Consider the following 10,972-nt stretch of genomic DNA (forward strand, 5'->3'; position numbering starts at 1 on the left):
CGGAGGAAACGGACCTCCTATGGTCGAAACGGGGGTCCTGTTGATCGGGAGGAGTGTGGCGTACCGCAAAACGGAGGAAACGGACCTCCTACGATCGAAACGGGGGTCCTGTTGATCGGGAGGGGTGTGGCGTACCGCAAAACGGAGGAAACGGACCTCCTACGGTCGAAACGGGGGTCCTGTTGATCGGGAGGGGTGTGGCATACCGCAAAACGGACGAAGCGGACCTCCTACGGTCGAAACGGGGGTCCTGTTGATCGGGAGGGGCGTGGCGTACCGCAAAACGGACGAAACGGACCTCCTACGGTCGAAACAGGGGTCCTGTTCATCGGGAGGGGTGTGGCGTACCGCAAAACGGGACTCCACGGGATACTGTTCATCTCCACCGTCGACCTCCTCCAGCCTCCACGGGCTCCTATTCATCCAGCCTCCACCGCGCGCTACTCCACCGGCTACTGTTCAACCACCCCTCCACGGGCACCCCTCCACCGTCTACTATTCATCCAGCCCTCCACACCACGGGGTCCTGTTCAACCACCCCTCCACGGGCACCCCTCCACCGTCTACTGTTCATCTAGCCCTCCACCACACCACGGGGTCATGTTCATCCAGAGGCAACGCCACCGCTCACTGTTCATCCGAACCCCCCCCCCCCCGCAACGCTCACTGTTCATCCCAGAGGCAGCATCGATCGGCTTCAGTTAGCAGCAGTAGCAAAGGAATCGCTCGATCGGGTTCAGTTAACAGCCATCGATCGATCGCTCGGGTTCAGTAACACGTAGCCTGCAGTGCAATCGCTCGGGTTCAGTTAGAGCCCAACGCCTTGCTCGAGTTCAGTTAGAGCCAACGCCTCGCACACACGCGCGTACGTGTATGAGAGAAACGCGCATCGCTCGGCCCCCGACCTCCCACCGTAACCGGGAACTCCCCGAAATTTTCCTCGCCCTCGCTTCTACCACGGTTTTTTCCGTCATGGATGGCCCAAAGAATGTCATGTAGCTGCGTCTCCGGCCCGCCCAGGACGAAAAGCCCATTTTCTGTCATGATTTTTTTCATAGAAGTAGGAGCCCACCACATCTATGATGATACCGGGTTTTGTCACAATTATCGTCATAGAAGTGTCATATGTATGACAGAAAAAAAATCGTTCGGCCCAAAATGTCACGGATGTGTCTTTTTTTTTGTAGTGATGCATGCTAAACTTAGGGCGCCAGCGCTTCATTTATTTATCCAAGGGGTCTGCGCCTGGCTTTGTACAAAGGGTTACATGCCTTGTCGGCAACGCTTGTACAAAAGGTGGCTTGCCGGGAGGCCTGGCAACCGTGCCTCATGGGTAAAACTTACGGACATGTTCGGAGTTGCTCACTGGGACACCATCTTCGATCTCCAGGCGGACTGCGCCCGGCCTGGTGACTCGTATTACCCGATAAGGGCCTTCCCATTTTGGCGTCAACTTGTTGGAATTCTTGGCCGACTGAACGTGCCGAAGAACAAGGTCGCCTTCCTCAAGGCTTCGGGCATGAACCTTGCGGCTATGGTAGCGGCGCAAGGCCTGCTGGTAGCGTGCAGCTCACACAGCCGCCTGAAGACGATCTTCCTCAAGGGGTGTCGTGTCATCTTGCCGCAACTGCTCTTGCTCAAGCTCATCATCAGCGACCACTCGAGGTGACCCATATGTGAGTTTCGTGGGGAGAACTGCTTCTGCCCCGTATACCAGGGCAAAGGGTGTCCGGCCGGTGGCTTGATTTGGCGTCATTCTGATCGACCAAAGAACCGTCAGCAACTCATCAATCCAGTGCCTTCCACATTTGTGCAGCCTGTCAAAAGTCTTTGTCCTCAGGCCTCGCAGTACTTCAGCATTTGCCCTCTCCGCCTGGCCGTTGCTCCGTGGGTGTGCCACCGAAGCGAAACAGACCTTGCTACCGAGGTCCTGGATGTATTGCATGAAGGTGCGGCTCGTGAACTGTGTGCCGTTGTCGGTGATGACCCTATTTGGCACACCAAAACGGCAAACTAGCCCCTTGAAGAACTTGACGGCTGACTGTGCTGTCACCTTCCTCACTGCCTCCACTTCGGGCCACTTTGTGAACTTGTCGATTGCGACGTATAAGTACTCAAGCCCCCGACAGCACGGGGGAAGGGGCCCAGTATGTCGAGCCCCCAGACCGAAAATGGCCAGGAGAGAGGGATTGTTTGAAGGGCTTGAGCTGGTTGATGAAGCTTCTTCGAATGGAACTGACACGCTTCACACTTGGTTACTAGCGCAGCTGCATCCTGGAGGGCTGTGGGCCATAAGAAACCTTGCTGGAATGCCTTGTCGGCAAGGGCCCTTGACCCTATGTGGGAGCCACACATACCTCCATGTATCTCTGCCAACAGCTCTAGTCCGTCCTCTCGAGGGATGCACTTCAGCCTGACTCTGTTCGGCCTCCTTCTGTACAGGGTATCATCCACAAACTGGTACCTGTTGGACCGACGGGCTACTTTTTCTGCTTCTTCCTGCTCCTCGGGGAGTTCTCCTGTTTGGAGGAAACGGATGGTGGGCTGCGCCCATGCCGGAGCCTGGGGCTTGACGGCAAGGACCAAAGGCACATCTTCAGCCGCAGGGGCAGCTGCCTCTACGGTCAGGGCCTGGCGCCCTGTCGGAGGTAGTTGCCCCTCGGCAAGCTTGGGGTACCTGACGACCTCCTTGCCGGCGGCTCCTGGGAGCTCGGTGGGAAGGTACTTGCTGGGGCTTGTCTTCCTTCGCTTGTTCTGCCCTGCTGATGGCTCTACGGATGGTTGTATTAATTGAAGTACAAAGGTAGCTGGTTCCACAGGCAGCTTGAGGGCAGCGCATTTCGACAGGTCATCAATAATGCTGTTCTCCGCTTGGGGGACATGTTCTGCCTGTAGGCCGTCGAAGCATTCTTCCAACTTCCTCACTTCATTCACGTAGGCCTCCATCAACGGGCTCTGGTAATCTTTGTTGACTTGCTTGATGACGAGCTGCGAATCACCCCTGATGATGAGCTTCTTGATTCCGAGGTCTGCCGCGATCCTGAGACCGGCAAGCAATCCCTCGTACTCCACCGTATTGTTCATCGATTTTTCCCGGGGGAAGTGCATCTGGATTACATACTTGAGGTGCTCTCCGGTGGGTGCGATGAGTAGCACGCCAGCACCAGCACCTTGGAGTTAGAAAGCCCCATCAAAATACATAATCCACTCACTGCTCGTCTCCTTGCCGGGAAGGGTGGTCTCTTGAATCTCCTCGTCGGGCGTTGCGGTCCACTCTGCTATGAATTCTGCCAAAGCTCGGCTCTTGATTGTTGAAGTACTTTCAAACCTGAGGCCAAAGCTCGATAGCTCCAATGCCCACTCCACAATCCTCCCTGTTGCATCTGGGTTGTGCAAAATCCGTTGCAAAGGGAGGCGAGTGACGACGGTGATCTCGTGCGCTTGGAAATAGTGGTGCAGCTTTCTCGAGGCCATGAGAAGGCCGAAAAGCAGCTTCTGCATCCTAGAATATCTTGACCTAGCCCCCTGCAAGAGGGAACTGACAAAATACACTGGGTGCTGCACCATCTTCTTCTTCTGTCCCACTTCCCCCATCCGCCCAGGCTCCGCCTCGCCGGGCTCGGGCCTTGCCGGGGGTTCTGGTTTGCCGGCGTCCGGCTCTGCCGGGGAAGACCCCGGCCCGCCATCTGACGCCTCTGCTGCAACTGCTGCTTCTCCCTCAGGTTCCCTCCGCGCCACTAGCGCAGCACTAACCACTTGATTCGTTGTTGCTAAGTACAACAGCAACGGCTCTCGTGGTTTAGGCGCGACTAGTATTGGCGTGGAGGAGAGGTACCTCTTCAAATCTTGCAGTGCTGCCTCTGCCTCCGGAGTCCATTTTACTGGACCCGCCTTTTTCAAAACTTTGAAAAAGGGGAGGGCGCGCTCAGCAGATTTGGAGATGAACCTACTCAGGGCAGCAACGCGGCCGGCGAGCCTACGGACGTCTTTGACCCGTTTTGGCGCCTCAATCTGCTCAATTGCTTTGATCTTGTCGGGATTTGCTTTGATTCCGCGTTGAGACACAAAGAGCCCGAGAAGTTTGCCAGAGGGGACACCGAACACACACTTCTCTGGGTTGAGCTTGAGGTCGATCTTGCACAGGTTTGCGAATGTTTCTTCTAAATCTTGCACGAGCGTGGCCCTGTCCTTGGTTTTGACCACTATGTCATCCAGATAAGCTTCCATATTTCTATGTAGCTGGGGCTCAAAACCAATCTGGACTCCTCGGGCAAACGTCGAACCAGCGGTCTTCAACCTGAAAGGCATTTGTACAAAATAGTACGTACCACATGGGGTGATGAACGTGGTCTTCTCTTCATCTTTCTTCATCTTGAAGATCTGGTGGTACCCTGAATAGGCATCGAGGAATGACAGCAGGTCGCACCCGGCAGTGGAGTCTACAATCTGGTCGATGCGTGGCAGAGGGAAAGGATCCTATGGACAGGCTTTATTGATGTCCGTGTAGTCAATACACAACCTCCACTTCCCGTTTGCCTTACTCACCACCACCGGATTGGCCAACCACGTGGGGTGGAGTACTCCTCTTACCAAGCCTGCCGCCTCCAACTTCCTGATCTCTTCAATGATGAACTCTTGCCGCTCCAAAGCTTGCTTCCTGACCTTCTGCTTGACGGGCCACGCGTGAGGATAGACAGCAAGATGGTGCTCAATTACCTCCCTGGGAACGCTGGGGATGTCAGATGCTTGCCATGCAAATACATGGACATACGCCCGCTGGAAGGCGACGAGCGCGCTTTCCTATTTGCTGTCGAGGGTGGAGCTTATAGTGAAAGCCCCGCTCGTGCCATCCTCCTTGTCGGACACCTTCTTCATTTTTGGTGGTGAAGCCTTGGACTTCTTGCTCTTGCCGGTGGAGCTCTCTGGCACGTCCTCGACGGGAGCACAGCACTCCGAAGAGGTGCGCTTGCTGGAGTGGGTGCGAGAGGTCTTACTGGTCTTCTTCCCTCCCGGGGCTTCAGCGGCAGGAGCAAGTGCCTTGGCAGCAGTTGCTGCAACTGCCTCTCGGTAGAGTTGGTCGGCGCAGATGAGTGTGTCTTTCTTGTCAGAGGGGACGGTGATGATGGTCAGCGGCCCCGACATCTTCAACGTGTTGTAGGCGTAGTGGGACGCCGCCATGAACTTGGCCAGCACTGGGCGACAAAGGATCCCATTGTATGGCAAGGGGATCTCGGCGACATCAAAGACGATCTTCTCCGTCCTATAATTCAGATCGCCCCCAAATGTAACGGGCAACGTGATTTTACCTTTAGGCTAGCTCCTTCCTGGGTTGACCCCTTGAAATGTGCCCATCTCTTCGAGGTCTCCATCAGGAATCTACAGCTTCTTGATCACAGCGGGCGAGATCAAATTCAGACCGGCCCCACCATCAACCAGCACTTTGGTCACCTTAAGGTTGCGTATCGTTGGTGAAACCAACACCGGCAAACACCCGACCGCAGTTGTGCGGTCAGGGTGATCCTCGGTGTCAAAAATGATGGGCGTGCGGGACCACTTCAGTGGCTTCTGGGCATCAAACGACGGCTCCGCCGCAGCGACCTCACGCGCCCACTGCTTCAGCTGGCGGTGTGAGGTATGCAACGAGGCGCCACCGTCGACACACATAGCCTCTGTAGCCTTTTGGAACTCGCGCTCGCCGGACTCGTCGTCCTCGTCATGATCATCGTCCTCCTCTTTCTTGTCGCGGCCCCGAGCGGGCCTCTCTTGTTGGTCATCTTTGCCGCGACGACCCCCTTGGCCGCGACGCTTCTTCCCGGATCCCTCAGCACCATCCTGACCCTTCTCCTTGTCTCGCCTTTCATATTCATCCTTTTGCTTTTCTGCAAGCAGCTCAACTTGTCGGCAGTTCTGGAGGTCATGCCTCTTGGTGCGGTGGATCTTGCAGTACTACTTATTGGAGCCTCCTGGCCTGCAGGCGGCCGCCAGGGCCAAGCAGGTGGCACACCCAGCAACCTCCTTGTTGGGGTCGTCAGCCTTGGTCTTTTTGGCAGCGCCGAGCTCGCCAGATCCCTCAATGGCAAGCACAGTCTTGCCCTTGCGCTTCCTGTTGTGGCGCCGGCCTTTCTTTGTTGGGGGGGCGATGTCTTCGTTTGTGGAGTCGGTTTCCGCACCGGCGCCCTCACCGGGGTACTTCCTCCCCTCTTCAGCTCGAGCACATCTATTGGCCAGAACATAAAGTTCGGCCACATCTTTGACCTTGTTCATCGCCAACTCTTCACGCATCTTGCGGTTGCGCACATTCTGATGGAATGCGCTAATAACGGCGGCGGGATGAACATCTGGGATGTTGTACTGCACCCGGTTGAACCTCTGTATGTACTTGCGAAGGTTTCACCTTCTTTCTGGGGGATGATATGCAAATCGCTTGCCTGGCCATGAGCTTGGTGGCCTCCAGTGAAGGCACCAACAAACTCATGACACAAATCCGACCAAGAAGAAATGGAATCCACTAGCAAGTTCATCAACCATGACGTGACGTTGGGTTTGAGTGCCAACGGGAAGTAATTGGCAAGCACCTTGTCGTCGCGGGCTCCAGCAGCTTGCATCGCGATGGTGTAGATGCTGAGGAACTCCGACGGGTGGGTCTTGACGCTGTACTTCTCACCAACATCGGGCTTGAACATGCGGTGGGAGGGCCACTGGAAGTGCCGCGGCTATCGGGTAAAGGCTGGACAACCCACCTCGTAAGGTAGGTCGCCGGGGCCCCCCGGCGCCGGGTGGTCCATAGTAGGCCTGGCACGCTGATCTGACTGATGGCGCGTCTCCCGTCGTCGTTTGATGGTAGTTCGGGCGTCTTCCTGGGCCCGTTCCCGAAGGACTTGACGTTGGTCGCGGTGTGTTCGCGGCTCGTACGACGTTGTGCAGTCATTGTCACCAACGTCGGGTTGATGGGCCGGTGGCTGTTGTCGCGGCCGCGGGGGGGAGAGTGCACCGTGGTCGCAGCGTCTCTGGTCCCCCCACCGCCGGCATGCACCGGCTCGTCAGGACGCTGGTGCAAGGGTCCCGTCGGGAGCGGCTCGTCTTTGTTGGCGAAGCTGACAAGGCTTCGAATGGTGGCTCTCCACTCGTCGAGCTTCTCCGCAGCAGGGGGAAGTCAAGGAGCATCTGCACGCGCGCCAGCGCTTCTGCTGGCGAAGGTGGCGGCGAGATCAGTGTAGACCGTGACGCGCTCCGACTTCTAACCGGGTTAGAAGGGGCTCTGTCGCGGTCTCGCGGTCGCACGCCGCCTGCACCGGTGTCCGAGCGCGCATGCCGGCCTGGTTCGTCCTGTGAGTGGCGCACAGGGCTCTTTCCGCGGCGGTGCCCGAGGGCTCCGGCATCGCGGTGTTGCTCATCGCGCACGTCCTGGGAAGGGCGCGGCGTGGGCGCCGGCTGGGGTGCCGTAGAGACTGCTGCGCCGCCCGCGGGCAGCACGGCCCCGCCCCCGGACCCAGCGGCATGTGGCTCGTCGTCTCGGATTCGGACGATGCCGCTCGCCTGGCTCTGATCACTAGAATGCCATGGATGCTCGCGGGCCATGTCCCCGGCCCCATCCGTCGGCACCCGGCCGCCTGCTCGCGCTGGCGCGGATGGGCCAGCCCTGGACGAGCCGATCGCTATGATCCCCTTTTTCTTGGGGGCCATGGTGATCATGAAGTCGATGTGCTAACCTTCAAACCGGATTTTCACACCTTGCGCCCCCTACCTGGCACGCCAAAGATGTCGGGGGAAACGACACCTATGGGATCACAAGGAATCCCTTTTGCTACGTTTGGCGGGCGCGGGGCTGTGGAAAGAGCGGGATTGAGAGATCAACACGGGGGGGATTATCCAGGTTCGTGCCACAAGTGATGCATAATACCCTACTCCTACTGGTTTCTGTTTATCTGGTGTTCTTGGACTAGCTACAAGGCATGTAGCGTCCAAAAAGTCCGAATCCTCTCCCAGTACGCCGCGGGCCTCCTTTTATAGACAAAGGGGCTGCCACAGTGGCACACAGGAGGTGGAAAGCTATACAGTGGTCGAGTCTATCCTCTGGCACCGTAGGACAAACACATTTAATGCGCTGCCGACATGTCCTTCTTGCTTTATCGGGGACGGCGAGGAAGCTTGTCCCAGCTGTCACCGCCTCGCCTGGCTTCGACGCGCATCCGAACTGATGAGGCGGGTAGCGCCACGATGGCTGGCTGGCTGCTGAGTTGGTGCGGTGGCAGAACCTACACGAAGATCTGCATGCCACCACGCAGGTGCTTGCTCAGTTGGCCTAGAGGCCACATGTCGCCACGCAGGTGTTCGCCTAGTTGGTGGGCTGGCAGCTGCATGGGAACGGTGGTGAAGCTTTGGCAGACGTGGGCCTGGCTGCGGCCCCGCGGATGTCTTTAGCAAGAGTCTTGCTGGGGCCCCGGCAAGGGTCTTGCCGCAGCGTCGTGGGCGTCCCCGACAAGAGGCTTGCCGGGGGTCTCGTGGGTATCCTCGGCAAGGATCTTGCTGAGGATCTTCGTCTTCTGGTTACTTATCTAGTCTTTTATGCTTCTGGACTCCACAAAGATCTGCATGCCACCACGGAGGCGCCTCCCGAGCCTTGTTTCCAGTGTGCTTGAAGGCGTCGGAACTCTCAGGCTCAAGGGTGGCAGCCCTGCTAGCATTGGGCAAGTTGCCCCGGCAAGGGCCTTGCCGGGGAAGTCCACCTCGCCCTTCTGCTCTTTGTGTTTCTGGATTGGCATTGGTATAGTCGTCTTGCGCCTTTGCTTCCTCTGCCCCGCCAAGCGTGGCCAGCGGCGTGGGGCTGCGACTGCCCGCGCACAAGTAAAGGGGTGCAAAAAGGGGGCCCCTACTTTTGTACACCGACACACTGGCCTTGTAGATACCTATGTACACGATTCGCTCGTACACATGGATGTGTACGTCAATGGTTTCTTGCAGGGCGAGGTGCCTCACGGCGAGCGCGACCTCCAGGTGGACATTCTTCGTGGCGTCGGCGGGCAGTCGCAGGGCCACCAGTGCTTGAAAGAGGTTCCGACCATGGAGGCCGATTAGGGTGGCAGGCAAAAAGGAGCCCGGGCGCGCGGGCTGGAGGAGTACGGCGATGTCGTCCGCGAGCTTCTTGACGATGGTGAACCTATTGGTGGTGTAAAAGATCATCTAGTCCAACTGAGAGTCATAGCTGGCGTTGACGGCGGCCATCCACCAGCCGGTCGCCAACACCGTATGGAAACGATCCACGGTGCCATGCCGCGGGCTGGCGTCGTGGACCATCTGGCACAGCCGCTGGCTGCTCGCGCGCATCGCCGCCATGGGTCTGGAGTGGACACTTTTACGCTTATTAGTGTAGGTGCTTAGGCAAATGCTTAGGTGCGTACGATGTGATAGATGCATTAGAATGGAGGGCGCCTTTATATGAGTGCAAACTGCATTGCATTCACATCATGCTGCCTCTTTTCCCGGTCCTCGTGTTACTTCCCTCATGCATTCACACGATGCTAATTGAAGGAGGATGCATCATTGGTCGTTCAACATTTCGGGAACCGCTACCCTCTCCCTCGTCTGCATTAAAGCCGTATCGGGAACTGCGCCGCCCGCTGTCAAATCGAATAATACTACGCCGCTCGCTGCACGCCTGGTTGAACACGCCTCCTCGCCTCCATCTATGCTTAATTACTGAATTTTAGTTGCAAAAAGTAGATACTGCTAGTGATTTTCAGCTTCATATTTTGACAAATTGCAGTGTTACAAGGTTAGCAAATGGCAATGTTACTAGATCAACAAATGTCAATCTTTCTAGTTTGACAAATGGCAACATACCCAATATGACAGATGCAAATCGCACCAAATTGTTTGTAAGTGGTTCACACGGGTCATCCAAAAGATCCATTTGTGTTCAAGAGATGCACAAATCCTGCTCTCACTTTGCATACGAGTGTTCTATATATGTGAAACCATCATGCTTGTTGTGAGAAGCTCTGGTTTGTGAGAAGCATATACCCAAACCTGCCCCAAATGGGACAAAAAATTTACCACGGCATGTTGATGCCGCTCCATGATAGCATGCCAAGTTTCATGAATATCAGACGAGTTTTGGATTTACTAGAATTTAAAAACCAGGTATATCAATGTTTGCGGCCGAGTGACGGTGGCAGGGTGTTTGACATTCATTCCCATTTCTTGCATGGGACCTAAGCATGCACCCACGGACAAAGATTTGATTTTTCAACCAATTTATATGCACTGGAGCATGTGCATGTAGTTCAAATTTGAATTATGCACATAAATGCATTGAAAACTCACTTAATCCATAAAAATGTCCAAACGAACCCCGAAAAATCACAAAAAACAACACAACACTCCTGTTGTTCTATGTTGACACAAGAAAAAATTTGAAAGCAATAAGAGGCAATGGATATCGTTTCATCCCCAAAGTTGGGGCGTTCCCTACCGAAACCATCATGCTTGTTGTGAGAAGCTCTGGTTTGTGAGAAGCATATACCCAGACCTGCCCCAAATGGGACAAAAAATTTACCACGCCATGTTGATGTTGCCCCATGATAGCATGCCAAGTTTCATGAATTTTAGACGAGTTTTGGATTTACTAGAATTTAAAAACCAGGTATCTCAAAGTTTGCGGACGAGTGATGGTGACAGGGTGTTTGACATTCATTCCCATTTCTTGCATGGGACCTAAGCATGCACCCAAGGACAAAAGATTTGATTTTTCAACCAATTTATATGCACCGGAGCATGTGCATGTAGTTCAAATTTGAATTATGCACATGAATGTATTGAAAACTCACTTAATGCATAAAAATGTCCAAATGAACCCTGAAAAATCACAAAAAATAACACAACACTCATGTTGTTCTTTGTTGACACGAGAAAAAAATCTGAAAGCAATTAGAGGCAATGGATATTGTTTCGTCCCCAAAGTTTGGGTGTTCCC

This window comes from Triticum aestivum, chromosome 7D, assembly GCF_018294505.1.
Source record: "Triticum aestivum cultivar Chinese Spring chromosome 7D, IWGSC CS RefSeq v2.1, whole genome shotgun sequence".
Lineage (NCBI taxonomy): Eukaryota > Viridiplantae > Streptophyta > Magnoliopsida > Poales > Poaceae > Triticum > Triticum aestivum.